General features: G+C 39.7%; 1 protein-coding gene across 4 annotated transcripts in view; it reads right to left on the reverse strand.

Moving 5' to 3' along the window:
• Positions 1–19,310, reverse strand: part of SLC25A26 (solute carrier family 25 member 26) — a 152,726-nt gene that overhangs the window by 16,159 nt on the left and 117,257 nt on the right. The gene's annotated exons all lie outside the window — the stretch shown is intronic.

The raw sequence follows: 19,310 nt of genomic DNA on the forward strand, positions 1-19,310 counted from the left end.
TGCATATTTTTACTGGGTTGTCTGTTTTAACTGCTGGGGTTTGAGGGTTCTGTATATATTATGGATACAAGTCACTTAGAAATATTTCCTAGTCTGTGGCTTGTCTTTTCATTCTCTTAACTTTTAAAGAACATTAAGTTTTTAATTTAATGAAGTCCAAATTATGTTTTGATGGATGTTTTCGGTGTTTTATCTAAGAAATCTTTGCCTAAACCAAGGGTACAAAGATTTTTCTCCTGTTTTCTTCTAGAAATTTTAGTTTTAGGTTTTACATATAGGTGTATCAACTATTTCATTTATGGTGCAAGGTATGGATTGAAGTGTTTTTTTTGTTAAACATATGAATATTCAATTGTTCCAACAATTGAAAAAGACTGTCCTTTCTCCAATGAACTATCTTCTCATTTTTATTGACAATCAGTTGTCCATATGCAAGTCTATTTCTGGGCTCAGTATTCTGTTCTATTGATCAATAGGTCTATTTTGATGCCAATTCCATACTTCCTTGACTACTGTAGCTTTATAACTTAAGTCTTGAAACCTGGTAGTGTTAGTTCTCCAACTTTGTTCTTTATCAAAATTGTTTTGTCTAGTCTAGGTTCTCTGCATTTCCATATGAATTTCTAAATCAGCTTACCAATTTCTACAAAAAAGCCTACCGAGATTTTGATTGGACTGTACCGAATCTCCAGGCCATTTTGGGGAGAAGAGAGGTCTCAACAATATTGTATTTTCTAACCCACAAATATGACTTATTTCTCCATTTTTTTTTTTTTTGGTCTCCTTTAATTTCTCTTAGCAATGTTTTACAGTTTTTGTTATACAGGTCTTGCACTTATTTTGTCAGATTTATTCCTAAGCATTCCATATCTTTGATGCCATTATCAATGGCCATGTCTTTTAAAATTTCATTTTCTGCTTGTTCGTTGCTAATACAGACAGAAATATAACTGATTTTTCTTATATTGATCTTATATCCCGCAACCTTGCTAAACTTAATTGCTACATTTACTAGTTCTTTTAGTAGATTTTTTTGTCAGTTCCAATGGATTTTCTACACATCTCATTTGTGAAGAAAGACAGTTTTACTTCTTCCTCTCCAATCAAGATGGCTTTTTTTCCTCCCTTTCTTTTCCTTGCCTTATTGTGTTGGCGAGGACCTCTAGCACATTGGCATGCACTAAAAGAAAAAAGAAGCCCACAAATATTGCTACAAAGACTTCTTGAATGTGTTAGTTGGAATGGCCAGATCACTATAATGACCTATTATTAATAGTAACAGGACATTTTTAGGGATGATTTTTAGGGATTATATATACCACAACTGAAAGAAAAACAGCACAGTCAGTCCTAATTTCCTACTCTTGATAGTTTCCCACTGAGAAATTGTACCTGCAAGGTTCAGACAACCACTACAAAGATGGAGAATATACCACGGAAACCAATAAAGACACGTCACTCTGCTTATTTAGTCAACTCAAACAACTTTTCTTAAATCAGACACCTAACTACACAAACTACTCAACAAATTAAGTATATAAGTACTGTATGGTGTCTGAGGACTTCAACATCTCCTTCTTTCCAAACTAATGAGAATGATTACCTAAAAATGTATTTATTACATTTACTGAACTAAGTGCAGCTATCTAACAGATTTTTGTAACCTTACTTGTGACCACAGATAAGCTGGAAAAAGGCTTCTTACAAATGGGTTTCCAAAGATAGTTGTAATAGTTGATATATTTTCAGTTAATGCTCTAATGTTTGCATATGTGTTTGTGTGCTTTTGTAGAAGACATTATTTTTCCAGAGTTCTTACAAGCACTGGAGGCAACATAAGACATGAAACAGCAGAATAACATTTTCTTGCATCATTAGAGAATAAGGCCCCTCACACGAGCTTATTTTCCAGGTCCCAGATGCTTTTTTACTTTTATGGTGGCAAAATGTGTGTTAAGGCCAGTTCTACCATTACTCCTCCCCTCACGGACTTATCAGAAAAGCAAAGCTGAGCCCAGAAGAGACTTCTGTTGACGGCTGAGGGTCATCTTCACTTAGGTCTATGGTTATATTCAAGGCTCCCAAAGAGAAGAGGTTTATTCCAGTCTTAAATTACTAATAATCATGCTAAGCTTATAAGCAATAATAAAGAACGGATAACTAGATGTGAATTACATGTCAAAAAGGAGGAACAAGTCAAAGATACTTTATAATTCATAAATGCAGCAAACATTTACTGAGCACCCACCATGTGTCAGGCACAGTGAGTCACGGGGAAAGGTCACAGTCCCAATTCTAATTTCTGAGGGGTACAGTGGGAGCAGAAAGGAGTTATAAAAGAGAGAAGGGCATAGACAGAAAGGGCTTCACAGAGGTGCCAGTTGTAATCTAGGGAGAGAAAAAAAATGGTTGCCCCGGGGGGAAAAACACTTACCCAAAATAGACTCCGATGGCTTACACAGTTTAAAAATAGAAATCTCCATAGATAAGCGTAATTTTCCACTATCACCTGGCCAGAGTAATTTAGTCTAAGAACGTAGAAAGAAATCATTTTGCATTTGAAATGGATACTAGTAAATATCTTAAAACAAATACAAATCTCTGGAAAAATCAAAAGGTTTAAAGTCAAGTGAGAAACTCCAGGGGCAAAATATAAATCACGGCAGTAGCAGCAACCACAGTCCACACTCCTGTGCGGCTCACCACGTCCAGGCACCACACCAAATACTTCATGTACAGTAACCCCTTCAATCCTCACCACAGTCTTATGAGGTATGTGTCACTTTTATCCTCATTTTACAGGCAAGGAAGCTGAGGCCCAGAGAAGCGAAGTAACTTGCCAAGAGACAGCAGAACTGAGATTTGGATGAGACAACATGATGCCAAGGCCCTCACTCACTCTTACACTCATATTTACAGAAAGATCACTACCCTTTTCAGTGAAGTATAGAAACACTTGGATTTGGATCTACAAGTTACAGCTGCTTGACAGCAAACAACAGTATGTACAAAGACACTTTACTTCCACGCACAGACCGCCATTTCCTCTGGAATTAAAATATCCAAGCAACTGAACAAACTATGTCAATGTCCAATACACCTTGCTGAAATAATGAGTTTGCAATGATTTTTTTTTTTTTAATGAGGAATTGTCTAAGTACAGAAACTTTGGAAAAGTGATATTGAGATCAATCTAAAAAGAATTGTGCTGTTTACAAATGACTCATTTGAGAGCAACTTTAAATTCACTTAAAAAACAGCAAAAGAAAAAGAACCTGCCTGGTAGGAAGTACTATATGTGAATTATGAAAGTACTCTGAAATGACATACGTCTCAATCATCTAGTACTGCTGTAACAAATACAAGTTCATGGCTTTAACAAAGAGAAATTTATTCTCTCACAGTCTAGCAGGCTACAAGTCCAAATTCAGGGTGTCAGCTCTAGGGGAAGGCTTTCTGTCAGCTCTGGAGGAAGGTCTTTGTCATCAATCTTCCGTTGGTCTAGGAGGTTCTCTGCACAGGAACCTCAGGCCCAAAGGACGCGCTCTGCTCCTGGTGCTGCTTTCTTATGAGGTCCCCCTTCTCTGCTCACTTCCCTTTCATCTCTTGTGAGATGAAACTCCCTTTACACTGGATCAGGGATGTGACCTGAGCAAGAGTGTTACAGCCCACCTTAATCCTCTTCAACGTAATCCAATTTTGCCTCATTAACCACAGGCAGAGATTAGGATTTACAACATATAGGAAAATTATATCAATCACAAAATGGAGGACAACCACACAATACTGGGAATCATAGCCTAACCAAGTTGACACATATTTTGGGGTGACACAATTCAATCCTTGACAACATATCCACTGATGTATATGGAAGGGCCGGAGGACTGTGACGAAAACTGGCTAGAAAGAAAGGTTACTCATGGAAAGTCTAAGTATTGCTGTTTACGACATTCAAATAATTTTAGATTGGAAAATGGAATAAAAACATAGTGTAGGCCAATAGCATAAATGATTATTACTGACAACATTCCCATTGCCGTTGAGTTGATTCCGACTCACAGCAACCCTATAGGACAGAGTAGAACTGTCCCATAGGGTTTCCAAGGCTGTAAATGCAATGTAAAGATAAATGTAGAATGCCACATCTTTCTCCCATGGAGTGGCTGGTGGATTCGAACTGCCAACCTTTTGGTTAGCAGCCAAGTGCTTTCACCACTGCGCCACCAGGGCTCCTCACAGACAGTATTAGTCACTACTTACTGAGCACCAACCATGTGGCAGGTATTATTGCTGAAGATTTTACATATACTATCTCACTTAATTTTGAAAGTATGTATTCCAAAAACCCACTGCCGTCGAGTTGATTCAGTCTCCTAGTGACCCTATAGGACAGAGTAGAACTGCCCCAGAGAGTTTACAAGGAGCACCTGGTGGATCCGAACTGCCGACCTTTTGGTTAGCACTCATAGCACTTAACCACTACGCCACCAAGGAAAGTATGTATTATTTCCACGAACAGGTGAAGGACAGGTGCTGAGCGATGTGAAATAACTTGCCTGAGGTCACACAGCAGACAGGGAGTAGGGAAGGAGAGGCGGGTTTGTCTGGTTCCCCCCAGACCATGTGCCTTGCAGGCAAATAGAGCAGTACACAAAACACTGAAAGGTTCCTCACTACCATCCCCAGCTCAGCTTCTAGTGGAGCTGTATTACAACGTGCATGTTCCTAAAGAAGATTTTGATGTCAATAAAATCTGTTTAAATAATCTGGGTTTGTAACGGAGGTTTTTTTTTTTTAAGAAGACCTGTCAAAACAAGAATTTTTAAATTATCATAATTTCTCAACCTAAATTAGCATTTCAGTTACCAAAGAGGTCTAATGATCATTCCTGTCAAGGCAGATAAATGACTAGAGAGGCAGGAGGAGGGAAGGGGGTTCCAAAGGTGAAAAACCAAAGCATTGGAGTCTCAGCTCATACGGTGATTGTGCAGCAAAATACGCCCTAAGAAACACAGGTAGGCGTACTTCCCAGGATGCTTTGCTTATTTACCTTTTTCTCTTCCAGGTAAAAATGAAATTCTCAGCTGAACCTACGGACATTTATGTGTACCTTATATTAACGTGAAATTTCAAGTTTAAGTAATGAGATTGGCAGTCAGAAATGTTTTTAATTTCACTTCTGTAGTTTTTCCTAAGTAAAGCCTCCTTAACACAGGTGGATTGGAAAAAGAATTTTGAAAATCTTTTTAATAACTAAACATTTTTTATTGTAAAATAATTTTAGGCTTACAGAAAAGTTGCAAAACTAGTGAAGAGTTCCCATATGTTCCTCACCAGCTTCCCCTAAAGTTAACATCTTATATAACCACAGCACAATGATCGAAGCCAGTAAATTAAAACTGGTACAATACTACTAAGTTATAGACATTAATTGAATTTCACTGTAATATGTAATCATTGTTTTAAAGGTATGCAATTTTTAAACATCCGCTTCTTTTCCTCAATTAATGGTGTTTCTATTATCCACTGGGACATTGTGATAAATCCTGAACACCCAGTGCTATCACTGCGAAGACAGCCATGTTGGTGTAATCTCCCGAGAGGTTCTTCACTAATTGTTCAAGGTCTGTACAGGAAGAGCTGCAGGAAGCAGTAAGTTGGCTCCCCAGGCCCTAGAGTTATACCTATTTGTACCAGTAGCCACAGGATAAAAAGCAAACACCAGGCACAACTATGAAATGGCTAGGATTCCAAGCCTAGATCAGGTGTCTTCTATTACAGCACAGAATGAAGAGAAGGCTTTGTTCTGACTTTAAAAGATCCACCCAAAGGTATGCTGCCATCTTATGAATAACAACTTGAAAGTGTTCCAGCTCCAGTACACGGAAATATATACGACCTAGAACTTCCTCAGCTGTTGTATTCAATTTTACACGATTATGAAATGTTACCACATGCTTTTTAGGTACAATGACAGGTATGCATACGGAATCATTTATTCAATTCAAAATTAATAACATTAGATGGTATTTTATTTAAGACAATAGAAAAGGTAACGTTAAGTTCTTCCAAGCCTAGACTTGTTCTTGATTTCGTCCTCTGTGTAGGTCTCATCGCCGTTAGTCTACCACCTGAATTTTATAACACATACAAAAGAGCAGACAATGCCATGCACATGCTCTCTATACTGTGGCTGATCAAGCTACTGGGTAGCCTTTGCACATATACTTAAAAAAAAATTTAATAGCTGCCTATGATTTTATTCAGTCAGATGAATCATCTATGAAACAATCATATACCAACTAGATGCGTCAACAAGAGAGACTTCAAAAGTAAAAGTTAAAACTGAAAAGAGTATCAAACGTAACTGGGACCCATGATTAAGCTTTTACTTCTGCCACCTCATAGTTCATAGCGACCCTGTGTACGTACCACAGAACGAAAACCGCCCAGCTCCGTGCCATCCTCCCAATCATTGCTATGTTTGAGCTCATTGTTACAGCCACTGTGTCAATCCATATCATTGAGGGTCTTCCTCTTTGTCACTGACCCTCTACTTTACCAAGCATGATGTCATTCTCCAGGGACTGATCCCTCCTGATAACATGTCCAAAGTATGTGAGACGAAGTCTTCCCATCCTCACTTCTAAGGAGCATTCTGGCTGTACTTCTTCCAAGACAGATTTGTTCGTTCTTCTGGCCAACAAAAAAACAAATCCACTGCAGTCCAGTGGATTCTGACTCACAGCAACCCTACAGGATGGAGTAGAACCGCCCCGCAGGGTCTCCAAGGCCGTGATCTTTACGAAAGCAGACGGCCACATCTTTCTCCCCCGGAGCAGCTGGCGGGTTGGAACTGCCCACCTTTTGGCTAGGACCTGAGTGCTTTAACCGCTCCTCCACCACGGTTCCCTGTTCTTTTGGCAGTCCACGATATATTCAATATTCTTCGCCAACAGCATAATTCAAAAGCATCAGTTCTTCTTCTGTCTTCCTTATTCATTGTCCTGCTTTCGTAAGTATATGTAAAAAAAAAAGTCTTTTTTTTTTTTTTTTTTTATGAGGCAACTGAAAATACCATGGCTTGGGTCAGGCTCACCTTAGTCCTCGAAGTGACACCTTTGCTTTTTAACACTTTAAAGAGGTCTTTTGCAGCAGATCTGCCCAATGCAATGCATCTTTTGATTTCTTGACTGATGCTTCCATGGGCGTTGATTGTGAATTCAAGTAAAATGAAATCTTTGACAACTTCAACCTTTTCTCCGTTTATCATGATGTTGCTTATTGGTGCAGTTGTGAGCATTTTCGTTTTCTTTACGTTGAGGTATAATCCATGCTGAATGCTGTGGTCTTTGATCTTCGTGAGTGAGTGCTTCAAGTTCTCTTCACTTTCAGCAAGTGAGGTTGTGTCATCTGCATAACACAGGTTGTTAATGATCCTTCCTCCAATTCTGATGTCATGTTCTTCATACAGTTCAGCTTCTCAGATTATTTGCTCAGCATACAGACCGAATAAGCGTGGTGAAGGCATACAACCCTGACGCACGCCTTTCTTGACTTTAAACCACACAGTATCCCCCTGTTCTGTTCGAATGACTGCCTCTTTGTCTATGTACAGGTTCCTCACCAGCACAATTTAGTGTTCTGGAATTCCCATTCTTCACAATGTTATCCATAATTTGTTATGATCCACACAGCAGAATGCCTTTCCACAGTCAATAAAACACAGGTAAACATATTTCTGGCATTCTCTGCTTTCGGCCACGATCCATATGACATCCCTCATGCTACATCTTCTTCTGAATCTGGCTTGAATTTCTAATCAAGTGACTATAAAGGCTAAAGTGGATTTCTCCTACAGAGCTCATTTTCATAATTAAAATTGGATATTACCTGCCTGATAATTAGGGGTCATTTACAGTACACAGGCTGATTTTGGTCATAACGGCAGCTGGACTAAAACTAATTCTGAGATGGGTAAGTAGCGTCAACTTTGTGTGGATCGATTTGCACCTTATTTTTTGATAATAATGTATTTTGTATGGTTGAGATATTTAAATACTTACCTTTTAGAAAAAAGTAAAGGTAGTAAGAATTTGTAAGAAAGTCTTTACTAATTATAAAAAAAAGAAAATTCAGTTGCTGTCAAGTTGATTCTAACTCACAGCAACCCCATGTGTGTTGGAGTAGAATTGCTCCACAGGGTTTTCAAGGCTGTGATCTTTTGGAAGCAGTTCACCCGGTCTTTCTTCCAAGGCACCTTTGGGCAGACAAGAACTGTCAACCTTTTGATTAGGGTTGTTGTGAGTCAGAATCGACTCGATGGCTCTGGGTTTAGTTAGTGGTGGAGTACTTAACTGTGTGTGCCACCCAGGGACTCCTTTATTAATGAAAGTGCTGGTAATTATGGGAAAAGAAATTCCATTTATCATTCTTGCACAAAAGCAAGATGTGGACAAATGCTGGGTTTCCTTAGTAATATTTAGGATTTATAGTTATACAGTAATGTTTCTGGATATGTGTGGCTAAGTTTTATTGGGGGGTAGTTATCCTGATAGGGTATTCTGAGCTTCCTGGAGCTGTGGTCTGATGTCTTTCCCTCGATTTGGGGAGAGGCAAAGGGCTTCACTCACATTAACAACATCTAAATATATCACTAAGTAACAGTTATAAAAAATTACTGTAAAAGCTGCTCATAATTTGATTATAAGTGAACAAGAAAAAGCACGATTATTTTGAATACTTCTGCCTTCAAAAGAACACTTGGATTGCTGTGTTTAAGTATGGAACAATCTCTTAAAAAGATTTCTGTCAAAACGGCTAAAACGAAATACCATTATTTTTACGCAAATTAACAAGCATGTTATACTTTTTTTTGCCAACCGCTCAACCCCCTCTGCGCATTATTTCCATAAGCACACCCTACTGATTTTTTTTACATGTTGCTGACTTCAATTTCTGCTTCTGATCACGTGGAAACTTCACATAAGGTAGGTATTGATTTTATATTAGTTGAAATTAATAAATTAATAGAAACAAATGCTCAGTTTTGATAGTGTATTTTCCAATTACTGGGGGACTGCCAAACTTGATCTATGACTTCTTGATCGTGGCTTATACCTTTATTATACAATGGTGAGCAAAAGTAACATCTTCAGACTATTTGTATACACACAAGCAGGAGATTAAAGAAAATGAACAGAATGATGATTTACCTGTAACATGGGGGGATGGGTGAATGAGGCCAAAATTCACTTCTGGAAATGTCACCAGGCATGTGTGGTATATGCGTGGGCACGTTATGTCAGAACTGTTTTACTTAATTTCATCATTTCCACACTTTATATGTGTGGGCGCGTTAGTTACGTGGTCACATTACTTGCAGAAAAAAATACGGCAGTTGAGGCACTTGGAGCGACAAGCCCCATTTATCTGGAGACAGATGCAGGCATAAGCCTCTTCCCTCAACAGCACCAGGGGGAAAAGAAGTCACTTGTTTTTATTAACCTTTGAAAGCGCTATCATCTCACCTTTCATTCTATAGGATTGGGACCTCATGACCCTCATCTCTGGAGTCTCACAGGGCCTTGCACAGCTCCTTTATACAAAGTAAGCAGGCAAATATCAGATGCCTAGGTGAATACTACAATGTTAAGTAGTTTTTGATAATTTTACCCTTGTGTAAAGAATGGGGGTAAAAAATAAACTGGCCAAATATCATGATCTCAAATTTTCATTCTTAGCTCAATAGAACCCTCGCCCACCCCCACCCTCCCAAAAAAAACATGGTTGCTGTCATTTCTGACTCAGAGCAACCCTACAGGACAGAGTAGAACTGCCCTACAGGGCTTCCAAGGAGTGGCTGGTGGATTCGAACTGCTGACCTTTTGGTTAGCAGCCGTAGCTCTTAACCACTGTGCTACCAGGGCTCCATAAAGAATCATATAACTGGCCAAACTATAAAATACAAGTATTTTCTAAGCATTTTGTTTACTGATTGGATGTCGCCTAAAAGTAGGAGGAATTTTATATTTTTCCAATTCTCACATTCTTACACAGATACCTTTCTCTCTCTCCTTCCCGCTCTTCCTTACCATTGGTTCTCCTAAAAATAAGAAAATGTTACCCATTACTTTTATAAGCTGAAAGAAAGGTTGTTGTGAAATCCTAATTCCTTTTCTTTCTCCATTAACAGTCTCATTTTCCAGGATGCAATTTAAGAATTCAAACATTCTTGTAGTTTTTGAATCATTAAAAGATGCCTGCTTTACTATAATGAGATTTTGCTAAGATCTTAACGAGCATCTAGGATTCTGATTTGACTGGCAATCTGGAAATATAACAAACACTTTCTCTTATTTTCAAGTGCTGTCTTCCATACTGACATGTCATATTTCATTTATGGTACAAACTAAATACAGTAAAAATTATAACCTACACATATTCGTAGTCTGTCTGTTATCATGCCCTTTCAATCTTTCATGTTCCTTTATAAGAATCTATGTTCTGACCAAACATCTTTAGAGCAGACACCAGATTCTCCCAGTCTAATGAAATGGTATACATGGATATACATATGTATTGGAATTATGATGCTGGGGAAGAATACTGAATACACCATGGACTGCCAGAAGAACAAAAAAATCTGTCTCGGATGAAGTACAGCCAGAATGCTCCTCAGGAGCAAGGATGGTGAGACTTTGTCCTACGTACTTTAGACATGTTATCAGGAGGGACTGGTTCCTGGAGAAAGACATTATACTTGGTAAAGTAGAGGGTCAACAAAAGACAGGAAGACCCTCGACAAGATGGACTGACACAGTGGCTACAACAATGGGCTCAAGCATAGCAAGGATTGTGAGGATGGTGCAGGACCTGGCAGTATTTCGTTCTGTTGTACAAAGGATCACTATGAGTCAGAACAGACTTTGATGGCACCTAATACACACACAAACAACCCTACATACATATACACACATATTACCCTGAGCATTGAGCATCTTCTAAGTTACTATCATTTTGTTTATACATTTTATTCATATTTCTGAAAGTGTGAGAAGTTTGTTGTGGGTGGGATGAGGACATTTTAACTATTACTAAAATAAGAATCGACAGCAAAAAAACAAGATATTTATGCTTCAATTGGAATAAAAACACAGCTTTTATAAAGTACTGGCAGTTTAAAATATTTATGTAAATGAAAACTGTAGGTAATCACTTTATACACTGTAGTGGAACTGAAAAGATAACCCTTCGGCTCCTGATTCCTGTTACAAAGCTAGGATTTCATCTTATAAAATTATCAGCATAGTGTCATGTTCTCATATAACCAAGCTGATTTTATTTTTGTTCTGCTTCAAACGCTGCATCTGTGCTTGCATTTCTCTTAGGTATTGGTTTGTAACTCTGCAGTATCTTGTGGCTAGAAGCAGAACTGTTTGGATCTTGGCAGCATTCTTCACAAACCTCTATATTGTACTATGGAAACCCTAGTGGTGTAGTGGTTAAGAGCTACGGCTGCTAACCAAAAGGTCGGCAGTTTGAATCCACCAGGCGCTCCTTGGAAACTCTACGGGGCAGTTCTACTCTGTCCTCTAGGGTCGCTATGAGTCGGAATCGACTCGACGGCAGTGGGTTTGGTTCTGGTATATAGTACTATAAACTGGTACTGAACATAAGACAAAAACCTGATGTCCTTACAGGAGATTTTACATCCTTCCATAATTTGCTTAACTTTTGACCTAAAGCTTTTAAGGAAAAAATCCATATGGTTAAAAAGGCAAAACACATTTTTATATGTTTCTATATACTTCTAAAAGAAGCTAATTGTAAATAAAACAGTGAATGCATACAGTTGTCCCACTTTGCAGCGGACTGAAAAATAAAGAATGCTAACCTTCAAGCAATTAGCAAATAGTTATAAATACCTGCCACAGAAGAGCCAGAACTATAAAGAATATAAACATAAACAATCGGAGGACAAACTTCCTTCTGCCAATAAGCAATGTCCTGTGAGGAGTTAAACACAAACATGTAGATAAACAAGGTTCTGGCTCCATCGTTACCATCAGCTCTCTATACTCCCCACAGCCGGTCGCTGCAGAACGAACCCTTGAAGGGAACACTGTTTAATCCCTGCCAAAGTGCAGCAAAGCCAAGTAAAGTCTGGGAGAGGCAGTCTAAGAAATGTGGTAACCAAGGCTTTTAAACTTTGTTTCATCAAGTTAAGAAGTCAACATAATTTGCAAAATGCCTTAAATGAACTGACTGGATATAATAAGACCTCAACATTTTATCAACTTTTGAGTATACGAAATAGAAAAATATTATTGAAGACATCGTGCATTGTGTGTAAAATTAGGTGTAAAAAGATTAAGGATACTGAGTCTGGACTCAAACTGCCTGGGTTCAAATCCTGGCTGTACCTCTTAAAAGACCCTGGGCCTTGGGCAAGGCATGCAAAATCAAAGCTTCAGATTCTGTGTCTGAAGAGCATAACAGTACCTATCTCATAAGATTGTCAAGAAGACTGTGAGGTAGACAGTGGTTATCAGTGCCTGGTACATCGTAACTCTGAGAAATGTTTGCTATTATTGTTGTTGTTTTTATTACTGTTATCATTAACAAGACCACATAGTAAAGGGGCTCTGGACCGCAAACAGAGGACGTGGGTTACAGATAGAAGACGACCTCTCTGAGCCTCAGTTTACTTGTTCTAAGGTGAGAATAACGACAAGGGCTACGTCCCTGAGTTGTGTGATGTCAATGAGAGGCTGATGTAGACACAGAATGTAGCCCAGGGCCTGGCATGTAGAACAGTAAAACCTACAAAAGCTGGAACCTGGGTAAGGTGGAAACCTGTCAGAGAAAGAAAACTCAAATATTTTCCACTAACAGAAACAACAGAAAAGTTGTAAAACTGCACCTTGACAAATGTGGAAAACTCATGAGACACAGTACAAGGCAGTCCCATCAAGTTCCAGCTCTCACAGGTTTCACTGTATCTGCTCAACACATGGTTGACATCTCTTATCGGTATTCAGAAAATACTAAGTGCACAACTAAGTAAACTAAGTTATTAAAACACCAGAGTGAAGATAAACAGGTGCTGTGACTACTGGGGACTAGTAAAATAAACAGATACCAGGATGTCTCTGAATGCGTTTTTGAGGAGGTGACATCTAAGACCTAAGGAATGAGAAAGAGCTGGACATAAAGAAAGCCCAGGGAAAGAGCTAGAACGAATGCTCCGTGAGGGCAGGGATTTTGTCAGTTCTCTTCATCACTATATTCCTAGGCCTGACACATAGTAGGTACTCAGTAAAGACGTACAGGATGAATGAATGAATAACATTTCTGACAGAGGGAACAAAAACGGTAAAGGCCCTGGGGTAAGGGCCAGCTCGGCGTATCCAAAGAACAGAGGGGAGGCCAACAGGGCTGTGGGACCATATATGGAGAATGTGGCTAGAATGCAGCAAGTGGGGGTTACGAGAAAAAGTTGGCGAGGAAGGCAGGGGTCAGATTAAGTAAAGCTCTGTCAGCTACAGTTTAAACTCTGGATTTTATTCTTCTTTCAAAGAGATGTCGCTGAGGGATTTTAACAGGGAGTGATCTAATTAAAGAAACAAAACAAAAAAAACCCCAAACCCGTTGTCATTGATTCTGACTCAGGAACCCTACAGGATGGAGTAGAACTGCCTCACAGGATTTCCAGGGAGTGACTGGTGGATCTGAACTGCCGACTTTTGATTAGCAGCTGAGTTTCTTAAGCAGTGTGCCACAGGGCTCCAATAATCTAATTTCTTTCTTTAAAAGATCACTCTCGCTGCCACATGGAGAAGATAATTTAGGGACGAAAGAGTGCAATTAGGGAGACCCTCTGAGACACCAGTGCAACAATTCAAGCAGCAGGTGAGGGCAGCCTGAATCAGAACAGTGAACTTGCTGATGGACTGGGTAACAGGGATGAGGAGAATCCTGAAATAATTCTTAAGTTTCTGCTTGAACAAGCAACAGATAATTCTACTATTTACTGAGCAAGGGACAATTGGGAAGGAGCAGGCTTGGGAGGAAGGGAATAAAAACCAAGAGTTCTGTTTCAAACTGGTTACCATGAGACATCCTAGGTGAAGATGTTGTAATGGACTGAATTGTTCCCCTAAAAAGGTATGCTGAAATCCTAACCCTGTACCTGTGAACATGGCCTTCTTTGAAGAAATAGGGTCTTTCTTTGAAGACAAGTAGGGGGTAGGTCCTAGTCCTAATCCCTTCTGAGTGGTGCTTTATAAATGGGAAGAACAAACAGGAGAAAGACAGACTCCAGGTGAGGAAGGCATGGAAGAGTTCCTCTCCGAAAGCTTTCAGAAGGCATCAACACGGCCGATACTCTGATTTGGACTTCTAGCCTCCAAAACTGTGAAAAAATAGACTTCTGTTCCTTAAAGCACCCACTTTGCAGTATTTTGTTATGGCAGCCCCAGGAAACTAACAGAGGTGTCAACTAGGCAGCTGTTCACAGGAAGCTGGAGCTCAGGGAGGTGGTCAGCCATGGAGCTAGATACATGGAAGTATCAGTACAAAGATGGTATCCAAAGTCAAGGGACAAGACGACATAAGAAGCTATGAGTCTTTGTCAGGTAGTAAGAACTACATCATCTATCATGTTTCCCTTCTTGTCTGGCTGACAGAAAGATCTGAACTAAACATAAATCTTAAAAGAAAATTATCTTCTCTGAGATTCCACATGTGATAATCTACCCCTTTTATGTCCCTCTCTTCTTAATGGTATTTAGTATTCTTTCATCTCAAATCTTTTTTTGTAAGTATAAAAACCGTTGCCGTCGAGTCAATTCCAGCTCACAGCGACCCTACAGGACAGAGTAGAACTGCCCCACAGGGTTTCCAAGGAGCGCCTGGTAGATTTGAACTGCCAACCTTTTGGTTAGCAGCTGTAGCGCTTAACTACTACGCCACCAGGTGTTCCTTTGTAAGTATATGTACTATTAAAAAAAAAAAATCAGAGATGAAGTAGTGGAATGGCAGGATTTGGGGAGTCAGAGGGACTGGCTGCCACACTACCCTGAGTATCCTTCAATTACAGACCTTAGCACATTACATTTAATGTGCGTGTATATGTGTGTCTGTCTGCCTAGACCATAAGCTCCTCAAGGGCATTAGCCAGATCTCACTCATCTTTGCATCCCTAGAAAGTAGAACAATGTCTCGCTCAGGGTAGGCAGGCAGTAAATGTACACTGACAACAAGTGCCACAAACCTGCATCCCTATCTGTAAATGGAAGAGGTTTAGGCCTTGTTCGAATACTCTCAGGATTAGTTCTAAGAGGTTTTAAACATAAGGTATTACACAATTAAACGCCAATCACCCAGTCACACAGACAAATGTTAGGTAAGTAAGGGTAACTCTCCAAGGCCTGCATTGGTATGGGAAGATTTCAGGCAGAAGGCAAAAACTGAGCTGGGCTTTGAATTTGGAGAAGTAGAAGGACACTTCAGCAAGGACCCAAAGTACAGGGGAGGGAAGGGGAAAACCTAATCCAGGCAGTAAGAAAGCTGTTTTGGCTGGAGGGGAAGGATTTTGCCAAAAAAAAAAAAAAAAGTATAGGGAAAGCGGAACTAGGGAGACCAGCTAGGGACACAGTGTGGAGAACCTTGAATGCCAAGAACTTCATGTTTTAGAAAGTCACAAGTTCCTGAGAACATAAGTGCTAGGTCAAAGGATGGTTAAGGAGATCACAAAAATTCAATGTACGGAATGGATAAGGGAGTGCAGAAACAGGCGTTAGCCAGGCGTAAGTTAGTAAGAATCTAAAAAAAAGTGGCTATAGCAGACAGAAAGTGAACATATGCATGAGATTCCAAAAGGTAAGAAGAGTCAGGAAAGCTTGGTGAGTGATATGGAGAAAGAGAAATAAGGATAAAATTTTAATCTGAGGTTTTGAGACCAGGTGGTCAGGAGAATAGTGGTACAATGAACAGAAATCAGGGAGACAGCAGGAGGAAGTGGTTTTAGAAGAAAACTGGCACTTTGGATTACAGGCAGAGTAAGCTGGAGATGATCGTGGCTGCCCCTACCTCCAGACTCCCACTTCCTCCAACACAATGCTTATGCAATCTGCTAGCATTCTTGCTGAAATTTTCCTGCGTAGTATTCCCACATAAATACAATTGAGTAATCCTTCCATATAATAAAATCTCTCTATCACTAGAGAAAGTTTAAGTGAATGAAATCATAAACACAAAATTAAATGACAAAAATTGTCTACTTCCACAAACCACTGTAATTTCAACATTCAGATGCTAAAAACAATTATTGGAAAAGATGTTCCATATTATTAGTCATGAGGGAAATGCAAATTAAAACCACAATGAGATACCAGTACGCCCCTATAAGAACGGCTACAATCCACAACAAAACAAATAAAAATGATCTTTACCAACAACAAGTAACCATGTGGATGCAGGGCAACTTCAACGCTCAGATGATGCTGGTGGGAACTCAAAACGATGTAGCCACTGTGGAAGAGACTTTGGCAGTTTCTTATAAAATGATGCATACACTTACCATATGACCCCATGATCCTACTCCTAGGTACTTATCCAAGAGAAATAAAAACATATGTCCATAAACCAATACCTAAAGGCAAATATTTATAACAGCTTTATTCATAATCACCCTAAACTGGGAACAACTCAAACATTTCTCCACTAGCGAATGCACGAATGAACTGCGGTCCATCCAAACAACGGACTACTACTCCGTGATAAAAAGGAACACACTACTGGATAAATCACAACCACATCAAATTAAGTGAAAGAAGCCAGGCACAAAATGCTACATGGTGCACAATTCTATTCATATGTTATTCTGGAAAAGGGACAACCACAGGGACAGAAATCAGACAGGCAGTTTCCGGGGATTTCTAAGGACGGGAGACGGGGGAAGGGCTGACTACAAAGGGGGATGAGCGAACCTTTTTGGGTGACAGAGAGATTCTATATTTTGATTATGGTGGTGGTTATAAACATTAAAACTCATAAAAATGTGTACTTATAAAGGGTGAATTTTATAAACGGTTTATGTAATATTATTCAATAAACCTGATTAAAAAAAAAAACCATTTACAGCATATTAACATTTACTCAAAGAAAAATATTAAGGTATAACATTGCTATCTATGATTATTCTGAAAAATTCTAGATTTTTTTTTTAGCTAGCTAGAATCCTACAAATGTCTTTAATATTGAAAAGAAAGAAACCACATGGTTTTTCCCCCTTTGGGCCTCCAAACATTCCTGTGTCAAGTTCGGGTAAGGCTGTTGGGGTGTGTGCAGAATCTGTGTGAATGCTAGTTATTGAGACACTGATAAAGTGAGTCTTGTTTGCAGGACAGCTGTTGGCTTCATTGTTCTTCTGTCACACGAAAAAAGGAGAGCGGTTACACTCACGGAAAGTGGCCTTCTCGTCGGATGGCTGTTAACCACGTAACAAAACAAAGCCTGAGAAATCCATTTCACCATGCACCACACAGAAAAGAATAAAAACAAAAACAGACAAGCAAAACAACAGGCCAAAAAACTATATTAAATGAGCAGTACTACTCCTTAAAATTAGGAAAACTATTACCTTAATAGCTAGTATTCCTGTTATTCTTTTTAAAAGCGTCATGTTTTACCTCACTTTATTATCCTGTGGTATACAACCTCAACAGAATCTTTATTTAAGAGTCCAAATAACAATGATATTCTTCAGAAGACAATTTGTGTGAGCACTCTGTGGTTACTAGCTCCACGGTCATGGGAGTAAACCCTTGGTTCTTGTATTCTCAAGTGCCTGCCTACATACTCTGCTCTGACAGTTTGGCCATTTGTCAACTACTTTCACTTTAACAATGGCTTTCAAACATTTTTTAACCATTATCCACAGTGAGAAATACAGTTTACACAGCAACCCAGTACAGAGATGTATATACCGACTGTGTGTGTGCACACTGTTTATGACGGTTAAGATTGTGTCAACTTGGCTGGTCCATGATTCTCAGTGTTTTGGCAGTTGTATAATGTTGTGATCACTTCCCTGTTGAGTTCTGATACCTGATCACCCCCATGATGGGATCTGCTGTGAGCAGCCAATCAGGTGAAAGAGAGTTTTCTTGGATGTGTGGCCTGCATCGAATATAAGCAGACATTCTGGCAAGGCTCAGGGGCTTTTTGCTTGCACCGGATCCTGCAGTTAGATCCTGTTCGTCTGACCTCTGGTTCTTGGGTCTTGAACTAGCAGCTTACCTATGGTCCTGCCTGCCAATCCTGGGATTCATCAATCTTCACAGCCTGTGAGCAAGAGCTGTGCCCTCTGACCTGCTGATCTTGGGTTCACCAGGCCCTGGGGCTACGTGAATCAGAGGCCTCTACCCTGACCCTCAGACTTGCAATGTTCCAGGCTCTACAGCTACATAAGCCATTTCTTTGATACAAATCTCTCTCTATATATACATATTTATACGCTTTACTGGTTTTGCTTCTCTAGGGAACTCAGCCTAAGACACTGTTACGTATACAACACTGAAGTTTACAAAATAATACTTTTCCTTACCACGAGAGAGGTTTTCTAATACTTTGTTTAATCTAGTCTTCAAGATGCCGACCAAAAAAACCCCAAAAATTTGTTGCCGTCGAATTGATTTTGACTCATAGCAACCCTAGAGGACAGAGTAGAACTGCCCATTGGTTTTCTAAGGCTAGAATCTTTATGCAAGCAGATTGCCACATCTTTCTCCCATGGAGCAGCTGGTGGGTTCAAAGCACTGACCTCTTGGTTAGCAGTAGAGTGCTTTAACCACTGTGCCATCAGGGCTCCCTGATGCGACAAAAGCCCACACAGCCCATGGTTTTTCACTGCACTGTATCAGACGATGAAAACCGCTCCAGTCTCTGCATGTTTTGAACAAAGGTTTTTAAAAAAGTACTTGCTTTTAAAGAGATGAGAGACTCTCAACTCCCCACACTAGGCCCATTCTCACTAGGGGGTCCTACGCCTGGTCGTTGCTTGCAGCAGAGATGGCAAGAAGCTGCAGAGCACCCCACCCTGCTGCTCCCAGCCCTGCTCCCCTAAGATGTGGGTGAGCGAGGGCCTAGGCCTGCTCAACCTACAGTCAGTTGTGCTTTCTGTCCTCCTCCCTTTATCCTTGCTGTCATTCCTTACAGAACAAACTAGTTTCTCAATAAACAGTAGTACACATATTGCTTTATGACGCTGGTTAACAACCCCACAACACTCTCACTTTGTCTTA

The sequence above is a fragment of the Loxodonta africana genome, chromosome 22 (assembly GCF_030014295.1).
Source record: "Loxodonta africana isolate mLoxAfr1 chromosome 22, mLoxAfr1.hap2, whole genome shotgun sequence".
NCBI lineage: Eukaryota > Metazoa > Chordata > Mammalia > Proboscidea > Elephantidae > Loxodonta > Loxodonta africana.